At 32.8% G+C, this 21,801-nt stretch overlaps 1 long non-coding RNA gene across 1 annotated transcript; it reads right to left on the bottom strand.

The window, feature by feature from the left end:
* Positions 1–693: 693 nt before the first annotated feature.
* Positions 694–2,539, bottom strand: LOC107921294 (uncharacterized). The gene is made up of 2 exons (XR_001691009.2): positions 1,217–2,539; positions 694–958 (listed from the first exon to the last, which is right to left on the bottom strand). It is a non-coding gene; the product is annotated as an uncharacterized lncRNA (long non-coding RNA).
* Between the last annotated feature and the right edge of the window lie 19,262 nt (positions 2,540–21,801).

Below are 21,801 nucleotides of genomic sequence, written 5' to 3' on the forward strand. Positions count from 1 at the left end.
TATCAAAATTATGAGATATTTAAATTATTGTGAGACAGAGTCATAATGATTTTGAAATCTGCTGTTATGATTTGAGAAAATCATTGAAAATTGTAAAAAAAAATAGTTATAGGCTATAATTTATATGCTTAAAATATTTAATGAGTATATTTTCAAGAGAAATAGATGGGAACATCATCCGAGTCCCTTATTATGAGATAATTAATTTTTAGTGAAGAGGGGTCAAAACTGTCAAATAGAGAAAAATGGGTAACTTTAAAGAATAAACTGTACTTATTGGCTAGACTAAAATGCTAAAAATTTTATGGTAAGAAGATATGTGAGTATAGTTTTATGGAAAATTAGAGGATCTTAATTTAGAGTTTCGTATCTCCAGATATAAATAAATTAGTGAGTACGACTCGAGAAAAATAGCATGACCATAAAATAAGTAAAAGTGTAATTATAGTCGTATTACCTTGAGAAGCATGTTGGCATATTGCTTATTATTTTCATATGGACTTAACTTACTCCCTCCTTTTCATTTCTTTAGTGTTGTTAGGTCGGCTCGGGGTTGGAAATTGTCGGAGACAACATCACACTATCAAGCTATTACTGTTGGGGTATTGATAAACCTTTGGTGTATTTGAGTGAGTGACATGTATAGGGACTTAGTTATTATGATATATGTAATAAGACAAATTTGGATTAGACTAAAAAATCAAAATGGAGACTAAATAAATAAAAAGTCCATCTGTCCAAATATTACAAAACAACCCAAAACAATTACAATGGCCCAATACCCAAAAACCCAATTCTAAACCCAACTACCCTGGCCCAAGACTAACCTTAGCCCAAAAACCAAAAACCAAGATAGAAACTCTAGCCTTCTGCTTAGCGCCGCAGCCACCAGCAGCTTCCGTATGGCCTCCATGCACCACCTCCACGTTAACCCCCTACGTGCCAGCAAACGTGGTACCTGCACAAACACAAGAAGACAACAGCAGCATAACAAAGAAAACAAATATATTTGTATTCTTTTTTTTCTCTCGGCTATAAAAGCCTAAAAACAAACAGTTGTAAGAGACGGGGCTGATTTTTTTTTCGAATACAAAGAAAACAAAGAATTCACTCAAAGGTTGAAGGTGATTTACGATTCATATTATGTTGATTTCTCTATTATGCTTTTAAGTTCTTTTTCAAAAAACAAATAAAGGAGAGTAGCAAGGGAACTTACCCGCGGTTTCGATCATCGGAGAACCTTTCTCCGGCGTAGATATTGGACCAAGGGAGGGCTCCTCTTGTTTTCGTTGTTCCCGAGCCATGAGCCACGACGGGTAGAGGCGCATAGGACGCTGATGAGGCCCTTGAGTCGGCCAGGTAGAAAGAAGAATGGAAGAACTTTTATATATTTTTTATTTTAGGGTTTCAAATGAGGTTTAGAAAAATTTTGGGGTTTCATGGTAACCAAGAAATGATACTGTTTCTAGTCTCAAGATGCTTCAAAACGACATCGTTTAGAGGCCAAAATCGATGACCCGACCCGAGTACCCTCAGGATCCGCGTGTTTTTGCGGTGAGGGGATATTTGCGCGGATAGTCCCTCCTTGTTGCACCGACTTTTAATTCGGCCGTATTTGAATTTTATTTTATTTTTGGTTTAAAATTACCCCTGGATTTTGCACGTCAACTCAATGTGGTCCTTGCCTGAACTCAGTATTTTGGATTTGGGACATTTTCAGTTTTAACCCTTAATCATTTGAGCGCATTTTACTCCGGTCCTAAATTCTGTCTTAACAATTTGATTTATTTGTAAATTATCCTTCTGATTTTGTTTTTTATGCCAATTAAGTTCCTTAATTTATATTTTTGTATTTTTATGAATTATTCATCATTCTTTTTTGACATATTATCTCAGTATATTATTTTAAATTATTTTATTGATTTCACTGTTTTAGTTTCATTTCCTTGTGCTTTATTATATAATCTATTTATTTTGAAATTCTCTTCTATAAATATTCTTTGCTTCAAATATTATGTTATTATTTTTTGTATATATTATTTATATTAAATTACTTGTCTTTTATGTATATTATTTATTCATATATATATTGTTTTTGTATATCATGTATATTGTTTTGTATATATATATTTCTTTTACACTTATATATATGTAAATATTTCCTACATCATCAATGTTGAATTATTGTACATTATGTTTTTTGTAAATATTGATGATTTTATATTATTTTATGTACTTTCTTTTAAACCTATTCATGTATGTATGTTTTGTTTCAAATTTATTTATATATAATTTATCGCTTTTAAAAATTTTATTTTACTATATATATATTTTGTTTTTTTAACACTTTCATCTATTATTATTTTTATATATTAACACTATTAAGATTTCATCTCATGTATGTTGTCAATAAGTTAATACATGCTATTTTAAACTATTTTGTATCTCAGTTATTTTAAATTTCTTATTACATAATATTCATTTTATAACTTGTCCATATGTTATTACACTTATTTTTACTGTATACTTTATTTTAAATTTTCTTGTGCATGGCCTTTTGTTAGACTTTTTTTTGCACATATAATTTAGGTTAAAATTATATAAATGGATTGGTTTCAAATTTTCTTTTCTTCATTTATTTTAAATTCATTTATTATCATTCAAATTTTTTTTATATTTTATTAATTTGCTATGCAAATATTAAAAAATGTGTATATGTATGTATTCGGTTTTGATTGTTTATATTGTTTGAATATGTTGGGAAGTTATCATCATTGTATATTTCAAATTGCATGTTCGAATTATTATCTTTGTCATTCAACAAGGTAATTTTATGTTCATGTATATTCATTTTGTACTTGATACTATGCTTTCTTCTCCAACACATTTGGGCCAATTTTATTGGTTTCATTGTTTTTGTACCGCATGCGAACTAAGTAAAATGCGTTTTGAGCCGGTTTTACAAATGTTTGTTTGAAAATCTCCTAAAACAAATGGAATGTTTGATGTTTGGTAATTCGGGAAATCGTGCCCTACTGTGCTGGGTTTCGATTTTCCGTTTGTCCGAAATAATCAAATATTCCTTTGAAATTTCATCCGTATTTCCTAAATTCTAAAACAAGGTAATGTTCAATGTTTGGAAATTCGAGCAATCGTGCCCTACCGTGTTGGGTTTCGACTTTTTGTTGACTAAATAATTGGACATCCTTTTGTAATTTTCAATGTATGAGCTTTTGGAAGTCAAGAATTGATCGTGTTTTCGAAGGTATAAAGGATCGTGTCCTATCGTGTTAGATGTGATGCTGTATTCCTTTGAAACAAGAGAATTTTGACGACTAACTTGAACCATTCGAATGTTTTAAAAGGAATTATATTTCAAAATATTTTTAAATCTTAGACATAAGGACAGTACTTAATCAATTTGGTACCAATTTTGGGCATAGTGAGGGTGCTAATCCTTCCTCATACGTAACCGGCTCTCGAACCCGTTTTCTCAAATTTACGTAGGCCAAAATTGATTTAAATGGAATAAAATGTTTTATTAGGTGATCAAATCACACCTAAACAAGAAGGATTGGTGGCGACTCCACACTTTGTTTTAAATGTCGATCCGCTTTTTTTCCAACAAAAAATGGTTTTGACAATATGTATTCTTCTGATTTGGTCAAGATGTTGGTTTAAATTGATTCGTTGTGTTTAGCCATGAGAAGTGGCTTATATGGGTGATGGCTTGTAAGCCTATTTATCCGAGCTATGTATTGATGCCCTGCGATGTGATCATGTGATTTTATTTGTTTGATATGAATGGTTAGTGTTACGGTATGTATTCTTGATGAATGTCTTATGACCAAACAAAGTGGTCATAATCAGAGAATAAAAGTTTGATATGACAATAAGTCAATAGTGTAGAAAACAAAATTGGTGTAGAATGACTTAGGCAAGCATGTCGTTTGTGAATGTGAAATAATGTCAAGCATGGTATAAATGTATAAGTGATAATCAAAATGAAATGTTCAATTGATTGTAAATTGGTATGTTTATACTTGGTATAAATTGAGTAAGCAAAACATATGTATGACGACATATGAATATTACAATTGAGTCTTAATGGAGGATGTTTAATTATCTACTTGATGCTAAAATATATGTGTCTATAATATATTTAAGTATGTGAGGTATTAATGGTAACAGAAGGCTTAGAAAATAGCCTAAGTGTTGGCCATAAGGGCAAAGACACAGCCATGTGTCTTAGCCGTGTGGAGGACACGGCCTAGCACACGGGTGTGTGACCTGGCTGTGTGGTTTAAATTATTTGCTGACATCACAAAAGAGAGTTACATGGGCTGAGGACATGAGCGTGTCCCAAGCCACACGGGCATGTGTGACCACACGACCCAACCCACATGGGCGTGTGACTCTCCGAAGTAAGAAAATTTGTTAAGTTGTCTAAAGTTTATCGAAAGTTCCTGCTTTAATCTCGAACTATCCTAATGTATGTTTAAGGTCTCAAAGGCCTGTATAAGGGACGATATGCATGTGTTTGAAAAATTATAATTTGGACAAAATTTTGTGGCCCGATTTTGCATGTTTGGGAATGTTTAAGTCCTGCAATGCCTCGAACCCTGTCCCGGTGTCGGATACGGGTAAGGGGTGTTACACCCTCATTCATCATCCCTTATAATTCATCATTCTCTCTTCTCTCCAAATTCTCTTACCCTTTTCCATTCCTCACGCCTAGCATCATCTCATTATAGAGATTTTAGCAATTAAGCCTCTTAAAGAGCCTTTGGTCGGCCACTTGGAGAGCTATTAGCAAAAGAGCAAAGCAAAGAAGCGAAGGAGCCTAGTCAGTCAAAGTCTTGGGTGACAGCCACTTTGATTTGGGTTCAATCTTTCTTTTCTTTAATTTAATCTAAAAATTTAAGCTATGTGTTCTTTGTTCTTCTTTACAACAATGTTAGCTTAATTTTATTTAAGCTAGGATGATTGCTTTGATTAAATAATATTTATTTGATTCATGCTTATAATGTTTGTGCCTCAATCGATCATGTTTTCAATTAAAATCAAGTCTATATTTCGTTCATACGTGATTAAAATGCACTTGAATTAGCTGAGCGATCCTAACCAGACAACGGCTAGTGGACACATAATTGAAATGTGCATGCTCAATTTAGATCCTAACCCGATTAAATTGCAGGTTGCAAATAACTCTAACCAAGCTTTATTATCTGCATAGTTTTAGATTTGTGTGATTAAACTGTTTCAAACCTAACACGTCCCTATTACCTCACACGAATGCTAAGAAACCCTTAGTAAATAAGGATCAGTAAAATGCGTATTTACTAAGTAAAGGATTTTGAAAGGACGTAATGTGGTTTCCAAACTCATGAAAGATTGAGTTGCTATAGAATGTTTTTCCGAATGTTATTAAACATGTTGATAATAAGTTGAGTTTAATTAAAGTAATTGTCCTAGTTTATTTATGTTATAATTGTTGCAAATTGTGTTTAAGTTTGCTAAAATCTATTTCATTCATATAGTTTGCATACTTAGGATAATTTGCATTAGGGATAATTGCATTTAGTTTAATATATTTAATCACCACTTCTCAACTATATTGTGTTTTTATTTACCAAATTGTTAATATAATTTTACAAATTAGGTGACTTAGCACAAATACAATCCCTGTGGAGACGATAACTCGATACTTACTTATTACTTGATAACGACTTTGTACACTTGCACAAACCTACGCATTATAGTAATTAGGGCTTAAATGATTTATAATTAAGTTCCAGTTTTTCGCCTATTAATTATAAACTCATTTATTCACAAAGTCATTCCACTATAGTATCGTGATTGAGCTATGCTTAATGATATGACATTACGAAAGCATCTATTTAGTTCTTGTCCAATAAACTTGTCATAAGTGTGGTACCCTCATAGGATATCCTTGATCTATTTGGGGTAATACTTGCTCTCCTATTATAATCCTATTTTATCTCATGATAACCATTACATATTCTTTTATGAAAATTTAATCACTATCAAATAGCGATTAAGTCATTCATCACGAAGATGAACGACCCATGGCCACCATGTAATGCTAATGAGAGGATGTCATTTACTCATGTCTCGGGCTATGGATTCTATTGTTGTGTATTATTTTATGTATTAAATAAGTTGTACACCCAAAGCACCAACTTTCGGATCATTATCTATTCGAACTCGGGCTTTTACTTACATTTAAGTGTACGAGTCACGCATATATAGTCCGCCATCAACTCATGATTTAGGCAAGCCACACTATGAATGTCACAAGTTAATAAGCCCATAAACAGATTCAAGATATATTCTGCTTGAGTCTTATCTAATGTACTTGTAACACCCCTTACTCGTATTCGACGCTGGAATAGGGTACAAGGCATTACCGGACGTAAACACAAGCAAACATACATTCCGAGTTGTAAATTTGGCACAAAATTAAAACTTTTTAACAATCAACTACATCTCCCAAAAATGAGCATACGAGGCCCAAAACATGCTTTGGAAGCGGGTCGAGACTAAACTAAGAACTTTAGAAAATTTTACGACACTTAGAGAATTTTTGCTAAAACAAGGGTCGCACGCCCATGTAGCTTGGGACACACCCGTGTGGGCAGGCCATGTGGTCACACACACCCGTGTCCCTAAACCATGTAACTCTCTATTTGTCACCTAAGAAACAAATTGAAGTCACACGGCCAAGACACACGCCCGTGTCCCAAGGCCGTGTCCTTCACATGGCTGTGGCACACAGCCGTGTCTCATGCTCGTGTGCTCGATCTGAGCATTCTATTTTGCAAGAATTTAGGTGCAGGGGACACACAACCAGATCACATGCCCATGGGCAGATCGTGTGTCACACACGGCCTAGACACACACCCATGTGTCTACCCATGTGAACAAAAACAAGGATATTTACCAAGCCATTTTATCACCCTCATTTGCACACATCTATAAAACATCACATGGCACAAATTCAAGCATGTAAGAGCAACTAAACAACCACAACCAAGACAATAACATGTCATTCTCATACCATTATTAATCATGCTTAGAACATCAACCTTTCCACATTGAATTATGTAAGATTCCACATTCACAAATCAAATTAATTTAAATATACTCAAAACCAAAATTAGCCAAATTCCAAGGCTATATACAAAATGATCCATAAATCATTACAAACCAATACATATGACCAAAAGACCGAGTCCCTATACATACCATAAACTTAAAATACTTGAGTTCATCAATACCCATAAGATAACTTGATAGTGTGATAGGATCTCTGGCGATCTCCAACTCGAGCTAGCTTGACGGCACTATAAAAATGGGAAAGGAAGAGGGTAAGCTATATAGCTTAGTAAGTCCGTATGAACATAATAAGTAACTCTTACCAATCATTTACCAAGTCTACCAATATAAACACAAAACAAAATAGTATAAATTGCTATAAACATCATAGTTATAAATTATTTAGTTACATTGTTTGCTATATCAATTTGCAAGCATAATTTAACATGTCTTGACTTTAGCCTAACAACTGTAATTTCTCCATTATAATCGATTACCACAATCAACCAATCATTTCAAACCTCATAACAAACATACACATTAATTATTAGTATTCACTTTTAAAGAATATATTTTAACATCTTTCAATTGTTAAAACTCATATCTTCCCATACTTCCATAGTCATTTTAATAGGCAATTATGCCAATCATTCCTTTTTCTCATATCCGATAAATCACAATTTGTCTAGAAAAAACATGCTATATCATAACTCAATTGGCCCGAAAGCCAATTACACGATTGCCAACCAAATTTACCATGTATTTCGTCCATCACAAGTATAGGCCAATAATCAAAAGGTTTTCATAAAAACATTCTCATGGAAACCATGAACTCACAATATCATGAAGTCAATGCTTATAAACTTATGTACATACCTGTACAAATTCGTAATACTTACATACTCTTTCTCTTCTTTGACATACCCATTGAATTTGTCGTTGAACCACATGGAATACTAAAGGATACTCGGGAATCTCGTACACTCAGTACCGTACCAATGCCATATCCTAGATATGGTCTTACATGAAATCTCGTGTCGATGCCAATAGCCCAGCTATGGTCTTACACGAAGTCTCGTATCGATGCCATATCCCAGATAGGGTCTTACACAAAGTCTCATATCAATGCCATATCCCAGATATGGTCTTACAAGTAATCTCAGTAACCCTAATGTCATGACATTTGTATCTTATCTATTCTTAAGGATCAACCGGGACTTTAGCTGTGTCGAATCTCTGTCGATCATTTTCGTAGTTTTGCACTCAATAACATTCACATTTTATTTCAATAATGTAGCATTTAACATAATTATATCAATTAAGCAATTATACATATATAATTTAATGCTTATTAAACATACGAACTTACCTCGACATAAAAATGGCGAAAATGGCCTAACCGTCAAATACTTATTTTTCCCCCGTTCTATTTCTGAACTTTTTTTTCTTAATCTATAATATCACATTTAACTTATTTAATCATTATACTATTCAAATCAGCCCAAAATCAAATTATGGAAAAATTACATTTTTCCCCTAAAGTTTCACATTTTTATATTTGAGTCCCTAGGATCGTAAAATGAAATGTACTCAATTGCTTAAATACCCATGCCTAACCGAACCTTATACATGCTTATAGCAGCCCACATTTTTCTTTTATTCACATTTTAACTGTAACACCCCCTACCTGTGCCGATGCCGGGATAGGATACGAGGCATTATCGGACTTAAATGCAATCAATCATGCAAAACCGACCATAAAATTTCATTCATATTTCGAAATATTCAATCATATGAACATAGTCCCTTATTTGGGTCTACGAAACTCAAATCATACTTTAGAAGGGGCTTGGGACTAAACTAAGAACCTTCGAAAGTTTTACATCACTTAGAAAATTTTTCATGTTTTGGAGAGTCACACGCCGGTGTGGGTAGGCCGTGTGGTCTCACACACTTGTGTGGCTCTGGACATGTACGTCTCCTCAGCCTGTGTGACTCACTGTTTATGACGCTAGCAAAAAAATAAGGGTCACACGGCTAAGTCACACACCCGTGTACTAGACCATGTCTTCCATATGATTGAGACACACAGCCGTGTCTCTGCCCGTGTGGCCAGCACATAGGCTATTTTCCAAGCCTTTTTGTCACCCTTTACATGCACACACACAAACATGGATCCAAAAGCATTCAACATCCTCAATTATGATGTAGACATTTCATTTACATATCAACATACATGTGTTACACATTCTCACATTAAATCAAGTCTAGACACACCATATCTTACTCATTTGACTTTATCAAATACCTTACCACTTATACCTTTATACCATAGTTATCTTCATGTTTATTTAATTCCATCTTATCATCAAGCATAACCTTCTAGCCAAGTCATAACTTTATAAACTGTCCACATTTCACATGCATAAAACAATATGCTTGACTAAGACATTTTACACCAATTCCATATTCAATTTAACATTATTACTATTTCTCACTTTATACCATTGTACCATGGTTACGAAAGTATCCATAAAACGTCCATGTTCAAGGCATTATCATTTTATTTCCACATTACACATTTAATTCATGGTCATGACCACCTCGATTGGTCATAAAACATGCATTCAACACACATGACATATTACCAACCATGCATGGCAAACAGGCATATTCACATCACAATTATTAGACACAACATGAATAGCTAGATTTACAAGTTGTAATAAATAGCACAATATAGGCCAATACATTTGGCCAAATTATAATAACACATGTTATAAAACTAGATCCCTATACATGCCACTGACTTGATATTTCTAACTTATGTATCAATACTCCAAAGGTACTGGCTTGATAGTGTGATGCTGCCTCCGACGATCTCCAACCCCGAGCTGACCTGAGAACACTAAGGAATGGAAATGAGGGAGTAAGCTTTACGCTTAGTAAGCTCGCATGAAAAGTAATAAGCAATGTATTAACATGCTATTTTCAAATTCTTTCCATTTATTCAAAGTCCAGTCAAGCTGTTTTCTCGAGTTACAGTGATTAAATTATTTATATCCGAAGCTACAGAACTCAAAATTAAGATTTGTTAATTTTCCCTAAAACTAGACTCGCATATCTTCTTACCAGAAAGTTTTCAACATTTTTAGTCTAGCCAATAAGTACAGTTTATTACTCAAAATCTCCCCTATTTCGCTATTTGACAGCTTTGACCTTTCTTCACTAAAATTTATTTATCTCTTAGTACAGGATTTGGATAATGTTCCTGTCTATTTCTATTGAAAATAAACTCATTAAGGACTTATTAATATGAATTTTAACCCATAATTATTTTTGTACAATTTTTAGTGATTTTCCCAATTCAGAACAAGGGATTCCAAACTCATTCTGACACTGTCTCAGAAAAATTAAAATATCTCATAAAATGGGATTCTTTTGCTTATACCATTTCCTTATCTAAAACTAGACTAAATAAGCTTTATTTAGCATTTAATTCTACTTCCACAATTTTTGGTGGATTTTCAAAATCAGACTATTGCTGCTGGTCAAACAGTTTTAGAGCAACAAAATGATAATCATCATAAGATTGCCATAAAATTATTCTCATATGTATCACTCATTTATTAGCATTCTTACCACAAGTCCATTTCACTTCCCATGTCCAACACATGTTCGTCAGTTTCGAGAACGTACCTGTGCTATCTCTTAGCACCACCACTCGTGCAATCGTGACAATCATATCCATCATAACAGTATCTTATAACATAAATAAGTTCGTCATGGCAAAAACCCTTTTTATTCATTTCTCATATTAATCCCGTTGAATTTCTCAGAATCTCGATGGATATCCCATTTACCGTCAAATCATGCAAGTGATCATTTCAAGTACGTACTCCCGCGAACCTCGCTCTTACGATAGGATTACCAGTCCAGGCTAAATCCCCCATAGTATAAACTCATAGAGTAAATGTCGGGATTACTAGTCCAGACTAAATCCCTTGTGAAGACAAATTACTTTCATGAGCTCGGATCTGAATTGCCAGTCCAGGCTAAATTCAGACCCTAACCGGATTACCAATCCGGGCTAAATCCATAATGCACACATATTCTTCGGAAGGCTTGATCATTATAGGAACTCCCGTCCAGGCTAGATCCTTTTTACCGTCAATTCATTTCTAGAAATCCATCGATTATCCTTTTTATTCAACTGAGATTTCCTCTTTTCATCAAGTATATCAATATGCATAGATGATCATGCAATGTACATTCAAATCAACACATTTTCATGTTTATTTGAGCATAAATCCATAGAATCAAAATAACATGTCATCTTGTTTCTATACAAACTTACTCATTTCATTTAAAATATCATATTCCACTAAATTTCTATTAACATCAAATTCAATACAATCATAGCAAGATATATTTCATGTATAACAATAATAACATGAATAATATGCTTATTAAATCACACGAACTTACCTCGAATACGAAAATGACAATTTATCAATTTACTCCATAACCTTGTATTTTCTCGATTTAAGCCTGAATCTCGATTTCCTTGATCTATCATTTCAAATATAGCCCATTTAGGACTCACATTATTAAAATTGACCGAAAAATCATATTTTGGAAAAAATACATTTTTGCCCCTAAACTTTGTCAAAATTACACTTTTACCCTTAGTCTCGTAAAATGTTTTTTATTCAATTTCCTTGCATTTTAAGCCTAGCCGAATCATTTTCATAACTATAGAAAACTACAATTCTCATCAAAAACCCACCTTTATACCATTTTACAACTTTTACAAAATGGTCCTTTTCGGACGTTTTCATCGAAAACCACTTGGTAAAAGTTGTTTATTTAACACCCACACTCGTTTTCTACCATTAGACATCAAAATGCATGCATGTTACACATGGGTAAATTTTTAAACATCATCCCTAGCTCAAATTAATGGTAGAAATAGATAGATCTTGTTACAGGAATTACAAAAATGTAAAAATCATTAAAAACGGGGCTAGAACGGACTTACAATCCATCTTGAAAGCTTGAAAAACCCTAGACATTGTTTCTCCATGCAAGTTTTAGCCAAGAGGTTGAATATGGACAAAAATTGACTTTTAATTTTGTTTTTAATTCATTTTAATAACTAAATGACCAAAATGCCCTTAATGAAAAACTTTGGAAACATGCCTAATCATGTCCATTTTTGTCCACCAACTTAACCAATGGTCTAATTACCATATAAGGACCTCCAATTTAAAATTTCATAACAATTGGACACCTCTAGCATGTAGAACTCAACTTTTACACTTTTTACGATTTAGTCCTTTTGACTAAATTGAGTGCCCAAACGTCAAAATTTTCGAACGAAATTTTCAAGAAATCATTTTGTGAAATGGTAGACCATAAAAATATAATAAAAATAAAATTTTCCTCATCGAATTTTTGGTCTCAAAACCACTATTCCGACTAGGCCCAAAATCGGGATGTTACATTAACATCTATTTTGTAACTTTTTACAAATAGGTCCTTTTTGGCATTTTCATCGAAAATCACTTTGCAAAAGTCATTTATCTAACAACTAACATGAATTTTCTACCATTAAACATCAAAATACACAAATATCCATCATGGGTAAAATTTTAGACTTTGATTATGTCTTAAATTAGTAGTAGAAATAGATCATGTTACAAGGATTTCAAAACATAAAAATCATTAAAAACGGAGATAGAATGGACTTACAATCGATCTTGGAAGCTTGAAAAACCCTAGCCATGGTTTCTCCTTGTAAAATTCAGCCATGGGAGGAAGATGGATAAAATTTGGCTTTTAATTTGGCTTTTTAATTAATTTAATTACCAAATTACTAAAATGCCCTTAATGAAAATATTTATAAGCATACCTAACCATGTCCATTTTTTCCACCAACTTAACCAATGGTCTATTACCATTTAAGGACCTCCAATTTAAAATTTCATAACAATTAGACACCTCCAGCTTATAGAACTCAAGTTTTGCACTTTTTGCAATGTAGTCATTTTGACCAAATTGAGTGCCCAAACGTCAAAATTTTTGAACAAAATTTTTACGAAATCATTCCATAAAATTGTAGACCATAAAAATATGATAAAAATAAAGTTTTCTACGTCGGATTCGTGGTCTCAAAACCACTGTTCCGACTAGACCCAAAATCGAGCTGTACAACTCCCCCTTCCTTAGGGATTTTTGTCCCCGAAAGTCTTACAAAAAAAAGATTAGGGTATTGTTATCGTATTTTCCTCTATCTCATCAAAGAGTCCTCTTCGAGGGAAATACTTCTAGAAACTCTCTTTCATCGTTCTGAAATCCAATATCTTAAATTTTCAAATCTGTATACTACTTACGTCATTCTGAAATTGCTTTCAAGTTTCATGAATCACTTTCAAGTTTTTCCTCAAAATCACAATCAATTTCACCTCGTATACCTCTTTCCAATCATCTTTGAGCTCTAAAACACAGTGTCAGAAAATATCGTCAAGGATCTGAAGTACTCTCTGTATAAGCTCTGGATAATTCATTACACGAATTCTATCTCAGAGTAATAATAATAGAAATTAGAATCAAAATTCGCTCACACTGTATTCATTTAGTTTACCACTCATTATCATATTTATGAAGTTCTCAATCTTGGAAAGAAAACATCGCTTTAGTTTTTTTAATTTAGCTAGATTCAAACTTCCACCAAATAACATTAATCATGTAATCAACATTCACAAAATGAACAAGGGCTTTCCATTCAAGCATCTGCAACTAAATTTACTTCCCCAAAGGTTAACCGATAACTACCCACAATCTTTCAATAGTTCAAGCCATTAACATTGTCTAAATTTCAAATTTTTCTGTAACATTAGATACTTTATACTCTTGGAATTAAGAAAAATATGACGTTTTTCGTCGAACAAATGATGTCATCAATTTCACAACACAAACATACTAGCAGCCGACTCGAAGTCACTTGTTGAACAATTCTTTTAATGAGGTTTTAACAGTCTGAAAGCATAAATTGCTACTTTACATTCTTGTATTAAAACACATTCTAATCCATTCGATAGTGCATTGTTGAAAAATCATGAATTCTTTACTCAATTCAAACAGAACCCCGAACTCGTGCTTCGATTAATAACACATTCGTCTGTTTTCAACTTTGCTGACATGCAATGGACCATTGAAACTTTCACAAATGTGATAACTTTATCAATCAGAATAGCTTTAACTCATAACAGCATCATTCAATTAGAACAAATCTAATAGGTATACCTCTGTATCATACTTTCTAGAATATGAATTCTTCCTTCAAACTGTTCGTCTATTCACCCATAAATGTACAAGATTTTATTTTCTTACCTGAGGATAAACTTAAATGCATATTACTCAAATTACCTTTCAACTGACCAGCATGCTCAGATAAAAACAACTGAGTCGTTCTCAACTATTAAATAATAACTTATTAAAATACTAATTTCTTAATGCTGTTAAACAACTTAATCATACAATCTTTTATAATTCCCATAACATGCTAATCAAAGATCTTTACAATCGCATTAGCTCAAAAAAAAAATATCCTGATTGATCTCATTGACCTTAATCACTCATTGACCTTAATCAAACTTACCTAAGAAAAGAAAACCATCATACAATTTAAGCTTGAACTTCCACTATCTTACCTTTGCCGATGTCATTCGTTTCACGAAAATTAGAGAAATCCTGATACTAGAATCACCACATTGCTGTGATTAAGCCAAAAATACACCCATAATAGACATAGTTATCACAAGCCAAAGAATACACTTTAAAGATGAGCCATGATTGATAATTTATGAAATAAGGATGACAAGAAAATTGAGATAAAGAAATCCAAGATGCGATACCATACTGGAAGTCCGAGAACATAACTCACATGAAAATAATAAAGATCTTGATGATTCCTTAGAGAAAACCAGAAGACAAACAATGCTTACACACTCTGGAATCAATTGTAACAGAGATAATATATTTTCCAAATATATATAGAATGTAATAGCCTGATTTTGGGGCTAGTCGGAATAGTAGTTTTGTGACCACAAATCCATCACAGTAAAATTAATTTTTATTATATTTTTATGGTCTACAATTTACAAAATGATTTTTTGAAAATTTCGTTTGAAAATTTTGACGTTTGGGCACTCAATTTAGTCAAAAGGACTAAATCGTAAAAAGTACAAAATTTTGAGTTCTACATGTTAAAGGTGTCCAATTGCTATGAGATTTTAAATTAGAGGTCCTTATATGATAATTAGACCATTTGTTAAGTTAGTGGACAAAAATAGAGATGGAGAGATAAAATTTCAAAGAAATGCAAAAAGGGTATTTTGGTCATTTGGTTAATAAAAGAATAAAAAGGGAAAATAAAGCCAAAATTGCATCCATCTTCTTCTACCTTGGCCGAATTTCATAAGGGATCCATAGCTAGGGTTTTGTCAACTTTCAAGCTTGATAGTAAGTGCATTCTAGCCTTGTTTTTAATGCTCCTTACATTTTTAAAGTCCTCGTAACCCAGTTTACCTATTTCTACCATTATTTTGAAGTAGGGTTCATGTTTAAAAATTTACCCATCTATGACCTGCATGTGTGTTGATGTTTAATGGTAGAAAATGAAAGTTTGATGTGTAATAAACAACTTTTACTAAGTGATTTTTCATGAAAATACCTAAAAATGACCTATTTGTAAAAGGTTGTAAAATGGGTAGTAAAAATCTGATTTGATGAAAATGTGGGCTGATATTAGCAGATTTACGATTCAGCTAGGCTTGGGTAACAAAGAAAATGGATACATTTCATTTTACGAGGTAGGGACAAAAGTGTTAATATGTCAACGTTTAGGGGAAAAAGTATAATTTTTCCGTAGTATGATTTTTGGATTGAGTTGAATAATGTGAATAATAAATAAGCTAAATTTTCTATTATAGATCAAGAAAAACAAAGTTCGGACCTTGATCGGGGAATGAATAAGGTGTTTGATGATTAAATCCATTTCTCCTATTTTTGTACTGAGGTAAGTTCGTATGTAAATAATGCATTATTATTTATGCTTTAATTGTGTTATTATTGTATGGATTGTGAATTGCTCTTCGAATGAATTCGACAAGGTTTTGACAAGTGAGAAATATCCCGGTTGAACCTTAGGAATAGATAGGATACAAATGTCATGATATTATGGTTAGTTGAGATTATGTGTAAGACCATATCTGAGATATGATATCGATATGAGATTTTGTGTAAGACCATAACTGGGCTATTGATATTGATATGAGATCCCATGTAAGACCATATCTGGGATATGGCATTCGTATGATACTATGTGTGTGAGATTTCCCGAGTATCCTTTAGTATTCCAAGTGGTTCAACGGGTAAGTTAATGACCATGTTAAAGTTATGAAAGATTATGGTATGTTGTGGAAGACAATGGTATGTTTCAAGTTGGTACAGGTATGTACACAAAACTCATGCTTAATGAGCTCGATATGTGATGAACCCTCGGTAAGGTTTGATTGAGTAACTTACGATGTTAAGGTTTTAATATCATCTATGCCAAGCTTGATTATGAAATTTACAATGAAATTTATTATAATTTACTTTATGTTAAGTATATGTTAAAGTGTGTTTATGATGCCTATTATTTGCATAGGAACTTACTAAGCTTTAATGCTTTTTCCCTTTCTTTTCCCTTGTCTTATAGTGTCACTAAGCCGGCTCGGGGATCGAAGACAGTCGGAGATCCATTCACACTATCAAATTATTATTTTGGGTACTTATGATTACAATATTTTGAGCTATGGCATGTATACGAACTTGGTATTTTTGTTATGTGTCATAGTTGATTTGGCCAAAAGTGTTGGCTTATGTTATTTGATAATTCATTTTATAAATGGCCATTGAAATTGGCTAATAGTGGTTTAAGTATATATATATATGCATATGATAATGTTTCCATGGATGTGTGAATTTACATGGATTGAGTTAATAAGTAGGTGGTTTTTATATGTGGTAGATGGTTACATGTAAATGACACATTGATATCTTGTTTCTGGCTGAATTGGTTGTATGAATATATGTGGATTTGTGTTACTTGTTATTGTATATGTTGGTGCAAGTAAGGGTAGGAAAATGGCTTGGTAAATAGCCTTATTTTTGTCCACATGGGCAGACACACGGGAATGTGTCTAGGCCGTGTGTGACACACAGCTTGTCCCATGGGTGTGTGATCTGGCCATGTGTCCCCTGCATTTTGAATTTTAGCTTAGAATTGGCCACACGGGCCTAAGCACACGGGCTTGTGACTTGGCTGTGTGACTTCAATTTATTGATGACGTCATAAATAGAGAGTTAGATGGGTTAGGGACACAGGGGTGTGTGACCACACGGCCTACTCACACAGGCATGTCCCAAGCCACACGGGCGTGTGACCCCTGTTTTGATGAAAAATTTTCTAAGTGTAGGAAAGCTTTCTAAAGTTCTCAATTTAGTCCCGAACCACTCCTAATGCATATTTTGGGCCTCGTAGGCTCGTTTAAGGGACGATATGAATGTTTTCAAAAAGTTTTAAAATTGAGTGGAAATTCATGCCCCAATTTCGAATGTTTGTTTGAGTTTAAGTCTGGAAATACCTCGTACCCTGTTCCGGCGCCGGATACGGGTGAGGGGTTACATAGAACAAAATAACATCCAGTAGAAATAGAAGGATAGCCTTACATAAATTTTCACCATCAACTTTTATTCCAAGCATAATAGAATAGAATCCCAATGAGAGAGATAAGATATGCTGATCATAAACCAACTAGACCAACAATGCTTTCATCTAACATTATAATCAGCTAGCATTCTCACACGATAATAATTTCATCAGAAAATGAACAATCACATATATCTCTGAGGATAAATGAATATATAAAATACCCAGGAGAGATCATCATAATCTATTCTATTACAACTGTTATACTCAGACATCTTTACGGTTCAAACATCATTTCTTTGACTAATTCTGTCATCACTAATCCCGTATTATTCCATTCACTAACGAAAACCAATCTGGAAGAAATTCCAGCAAATACATACTTTACACATCATACCTAAATGAGTCGATTAGCCGAGATTAACTTTTTCTTTAACCGTGACATTGCAAAATCTGAATAATCTTTAGATTAACCTGGCATCTTTTCCAAAATCGTATTCACTTCCTAAACTATTCTCAACTCTGACTACATTGTTAGTTATTTCACTACTGAACTCTTTAGTCTCTTACTTGTGAGCTCATTCAACATAAATCTCGTGGAATTTCACTATAAAATACCACAATGGTAAGGGAGGTCGTAAAGCCTCTAACTCGACTCTCATTTATACACACATGTGACTTAACATTCATCATCATCATCATAATATCATCACAGTTATACAATTTACTTCAGGAAAATTAACATACATATTTATGTTACACGAACTTTCCAATTATCTTATTCAAACAAGTGCACTTATACATACATTCCATAAATTTTGAGTAAGTTTACTTATCGCATTCACTTAATCAAACAAGTCAATCACATAACATGATATGAATGTCAAATAAATATGGATGAGTGTATCACAATATAAACTGTCATTTTGTTTCATAAAATTACCATAATCCATTGAAACACAACTTTCAACCGGAACAATGACATTTTACCCATATTTCTCAACTTATGGTTATTTCATTTTGTACATCATCACATACATATCATGAACTCTTATTCATACCTTTCCAAGTTTCAACTAATCACAAACACATTTTCAAACATCTTAGTATCACTTTCAGCATTTTCCAAAGTAGCTTGGTTGGAAAGCGTCTCTGTCTCAACAAAACAATTTCATCAGAGTCGGGAGATATCACACTATCACATGTTATATATGGCATGTATAGCTAGACTCCCACACATGCTATTTTAGTCTGAGAATCAACTAAACCATAGCTCTGATACCACTAAATGTAACACCTCTTATCCGTATTCGACGCCAGAACAAGGTACAAGGTATTACTAGACATAAACACAAGCAAACATGCATTTCGAGTTGTAAATTTGTCACCAAATCAAAACTTTTTAATAATCAATCACATCATCCAAAAAATGAGCCTACGAGGCCCAAAACATGCTTTGGAAGCGGTTCAGGACTAAACTGAGAACTTTAAAAAATTTTACGACATTTAGAGAATTTTTGCTAAAATATGGGTCATATGTAACAGTCCGATTTAGACCCTATTTGGAACGGTGGTTTTGGAACCACGAATCTGAGTTAGAAAAATATTTTAAAATTATTTTCTGTGTTTATTATATGTGAATTTATATCCTTGAAATTTTTGTGTTTTAATTTTGTCGTTTGAGTGCCGATTTAATAAAAGGGCTTAATCTCGTAAAGTGAAAAGTTAATAGTTAAATATGAAAGTGCTTAATAAAACTTGTCTTATTAATATAAAGTACTTATAATGCAATTAGGCCATAACTAAATGAGTTGGATGGTTATAACCATGAATTATAATGGTTTAAAATTTTAATATAAAGGTTATTTATGTAAAATGATTATTAAGTTATATAATATAAAACATAAAATAATTAAAAGCCATGCATGTTTATATTTGATAGGCGAAATTATATAAAGGAAAAGAAAAATAAAAAGAAAAGAAAGCCATATTCGGCCATTGTTAAGCTTAATCAAGGTATGTAACTAGTTCGATTTTTGATAATTTTTACGTTTTTGAGATCATTTTAGTGTAATGTACAAAGCCCATGCTTGAATTTTTGATTTTGATGAATAGTTTGAGTTATGCCATTGATGAATAATTGAGTTTTTTGATGTTCGTTGATGAATTATGAAAGATATGTTTTGGATTTATATGTTTTGTATTGGAATTTTTGATGATTTTGAGTAATTAGGGCTAAATTGCAAAAATAATAATTTGAGGGACTAAATGTAAAATAAATGAAATGTATGTACTTGTATGAGCATAAGGAAGATTCAGCCTAAGCATGGTGTGTGCAAATTTTGAATGTTTTGTGTTTTGTGCAATTTGGACTAAATTGTAAAATGTTTAAAATGTTAGGGAAAAATGGTAATTTCCCATTTATGTGTTTTTGGACTAAATTGAGTGAAAATATGTTTGAATGAGTTTAATTTGAATATGTTTAGATCAAGAACCAAAGAAATCGGATTTGGATCGGTGGAAAACCAAAGTTGTCGATTAGTCGTCCCGTTCTTATTATCGTTGTCCGAGGTAAGTTTATAAGCAAATAGATGTTGTTAATTTTAAATAAATATGAGTTTTATATGCTGAAATGAATTATGTGAAAATGTATATATGAAATCCAATTGTAAATATGCTTGAAAGCTATGTCTACGAGTTCGATTAGACCTAGTTATGACGTTCGAAAGCCTTGTACAAACCTTAGGAATAGCTAGGATACATGTCATGACATAGGATTTCCGATATGTGTTCTCGTGTAAGACCATGTCTAGGACATTGGGATTGATATATGTGGTTACGTGTAAGACCATGTCTGGGACATCAGCATCGTATGTCATTCATGTAAGACCCTATCTGGGACAGTGGCTTCGGTATGTGATTACATGTAAGACCACGTCTGGGACGTTGGCATTCTTCGTTATGTGTGATTATCCGAGTATTCTATTCAATTCTGAATGGTTCAACGAGAAATGATATGTAACACCCCTTACCCGTATCCGTCGCCAGAACAGGGTACGAGGTATTAACAAATTATAGTATATGCTATTAAATAAACCTAACAAAAATATGGCGTGCAATTTGATCATTATAACATATGCCATTAACAATACAAACCAACTTTAAAGGCTTCGTACAAAATGATTAGTTTGATACTATAAGTAGTAATTTGAACCTAGACAATTATGACATGTAACAAAATAACTAAGTCTGCTATACATGCCATATTTCAAAATGTTGAGTTCAGATACCAAGAGTATTGATAGTGCGGGCGGATCTTCTACGATCTCTGACTCCTGTGCTAGCTGAATGACACTATAAGACAAAGGAGAGAAAAGAAAGTAAGCTTATAGCTTAGTAAGTAGGTATATAAATAACAAATAAGAAATCTAATATGTTTACAACATAACTCAATTATGTCATATTTTTAATTTTATTGTTTACTCCAATTTGATCAAGCTGTCCCTCCTGCGTCATGATCACTAAATAAATCATAACTCAAGTTACAAAACTCGAAATTCAAATCCGTAAAATTTACCTGAATATAAACTCATAAAAATTATTACTAATTTTTTTCTAGAATTTTTGGTTCAGCCAATTAGTACAGTTTATTAGTTAAAGTTTCCCCTGTTACACAGCTCAACTGATCTGACCCCTGTTCACTACGAATTAAATTTCTCTCAGTATACAATTCAAATAACCATGAAAACTATTTCATTTAAAACTAGACTCAATAAGGAATTTAGGCATATAAACTATATTTCTTAATTTGTTTTGTACAATTTGTAATGATTTTTAAAAGTTGAAACAGGGGAGTACATAGTCATCCTGAGCAAGCCTCACACAATTGTAAATATCTCAAAATATAGAATTCCTTTGCTTGA

This window comes from Gossypium hirsutum, chromosome A08 (genome assembly GCF_007990345.1).
Source record: "Gossypium hirsutum isolate 1008001.06 chromosome A08, Gossypium_hirsutum_v2.1, whole genome shotgun sequence".
Taxonomy (NCBI): domain Eukaryota; kingdom Viridiplantae; phylum Streptophyta; class Magnoliopsida; order Malvales; family Malvaceae; genus Gossypium; species Gossypium hirsutum.